Raw genomic sequence first — 2,500 nt, forward strand, 5'->3', positions numbered from 1 at the left:
TAATGTGACGAGCTGATGGCGATTAATAAGTGGATAAATACATACACCAAGTATTATACCCATACTACATTCGAACTTTTGCAGAAGTAGAATTTAAAGAATCATCGCCATTATGAAAATATGCCTCCCCTCTCATAACTATCCAACCATGCATTTGTTAATTGCAAAACAACAAAATATTGGTTCAGGTGTATTTAGGCGAAACTGACTGGGAAAGAGGGAAACGTGTATACAGTGTATGAAGAAATTAAAGGAAGAGAAATATGGTATTAACAGATATTGTCATTAAATTGATGTATGAAGTTGTTTAACATAATTTCAACAATGTTTCATGATAGAGGGGTGTGAAAGTGTGGAAGCGAGGGATAGGATAAGTGTTTGCTCATGATTTCTTACAACTAACCCAGCAAAGCTTTGTAAGTAAAACTCTTTGAATTGTCATTACATCAGTTTTTTTCTCTCTCTCACTCTCTCTTTCTCTCTCTCTCTCTCTCTCTCTCTCTCTCTCTCTCTCTCTCTCTCTCTCTCTCTCTCTCTCTCTCTCTCTCTCTCTCTCTCTCTCTCTCTCTCTCTCTCTCTCTCTCTCTCTCTCTCTCTCTCTCTCTCTCTCTCTCTCTCTCTCTCTCTCTCTCTCTCTCTCTCTCTCTCTCTCTCTCTCTCTCTCTCTCTCTCTTTCTCTCTCTCTCTGTACGGAAATGTCCGCGGCTGTACACACTGGAGGGGAATGACCCAGTGACCCGTTCGCGAGAGCACGAGTTTCTCTTATCGTCGAGTCCAGGTGACAAGGCGCGAGGTGAGGAACCCTGGCATGGAAATTGTTCCAGACAATACATCAAAGAATTTTGACTTTTAAATTGAACTTGTTTCTGTGACTCTATTTTAAGTTATGGTTTATCAATAAATGTTCTGCTACCGAGTCATGTTTAGTTGATGTATAGCTGATCTGTGCATCCTGCATCAGTGATTGAGTACAGTTATGTGAGAACTGCAGCGGAAAGGACGTGACTGGCGACAGAGCAGTCAGCGGTCGAGCTCTATTGTGAGTCAATATGTGAGTGAGCTGGCGGCTGGTCGTTACTCACTAGGGGTCGTGTCCGGTTAGCATGGCGGGCTGTGACCCTTTTTTGGTTATGTTTTGAAATGGGAAAGTTGGCCTGCCTCCGAAATAGTTTCAATGCGTTCATCAGACGCGAAGTTTTACCGCGGAAGAATCCGTTTATTTTGGTTTTTAAACATTGACGAAGAACTGCGTCCATTCATGCGTCGTGTCCTGGCGGCGCGGTGATATAAAAGGATGTGGAGGATCGCGCGTGGGAAGCGGCGAGGGGCGCCGACCTCATCCTGGGTGGGAGGGAAGGACCTCACTGATATTTCGGCCCAAGTTTTGCTTCTCGTGAATGTGGAGACTAAAGCAAACAGCGAGTTGACTGCCGCATTATCTACGAAGTCAAGTTCTTTTTTATATATATAATCAAGAGCAAAAAAAAGAAAATTATTTTAAGTGACGATGAACTTGCTCAGTAACCAAGTCAAAGACTAAATTGGCGCAATGAGTGTTTGCACGATCGTCCTCGGCGGAGGGACGAGTGGCGACACTGAGTCACTTCCGTGCGACGCCAGCATTCCGTTTCCTCTGTTGAATCAACACACTTGCGATGTTGTCAACACGCTTCATAAACATTCTGATATTCTTTGCGATATGCACAGTGCTGATAAGTACAGTCAGTATTTCAGTATTCGAGAAAAGCGATGCATTTTAAAGCTTTATCAAAAGGTTAGCATTGTCTGTCTTTCGGAAACGATGGTTAAGCCATACTAGTCTTCGTTTGGAGGAATAATAGTTTATGTACACACACACATGAACATACATATGCATACATGCACAGAAATATACATACATACATACACACAAACACAAGTACAAACATACACGTACGCACACACACATACACATACATATACCCACGCATACACACACACACACACACACACACACACACACACACACACACACACACACACACACACACACACACACACACACACAAGACAGCAAGTCTTGTATAGTAACAAGACAAGCGTTAAGTGCCTGTCACCCGCACGTGCATTTGCACTTCACTCTGATGAGGACAAGTGAAACATTAGCACGTGTTTTCCGCTTAGTTATGCGGGAAAGAGTCGTACATGAACGGACATTCTGAGAAAGGAGGAAGGAAGCCCCGCGAATTATCCCATTCACCGCGGACTGGGTCGCCGTACTAGGCATTTTTGAGAGAATATAAGAAAGGAAAGAAAAAAACGATAGAAAAGTCAGAAGAAAAATCAAATAACGATGGAGAATGGGAAGGAGAAGGACAAGAATGAGAAAGAGGTACAAGAGAGGATAGAGAAGAAGTAGATGGAGCAAGAAGAAAAGGATAAAGCTTCTCGACATGGTGTGTTTAGATCATTACTTTTGTCACTAAATTCTCGCTGTCGGCGAGTCACGGCAAAGCAACAG

The 2,500-nt window shown here is 43.1% G+C and overlaps 1 protein-coding gene across 2 annotated transcripts in view; it reads left to right on the forward strand.

The window, feature by feature from the left end:
- Positions 1–2,500, forward strand: part of LOC122244313 (apolipoprotein D) — a 19,820-nt gene that overhangs the window by 7,338 nt on the left and 9,982 nt on the right. The gene's annotated exons all lie outside the window — the stretch shown is intronic.

The sequence above is a fragment of the Penaeus japonicus genome, unplaced genomic scaffold, assembly GCF_977035675.1.
Source record: "Penaeus japonicus unplaced genomic scaffold, GWHDUDI00000001_assembly GWHDUDI00000003, whole genome shotgun sequence".
Lineage (NCBI taxonomy): Eukaryota > Metazoa > Arthropoda > Malacostraca > Decapoda > Penaeidae > Penaeus > Penaeus japonicus.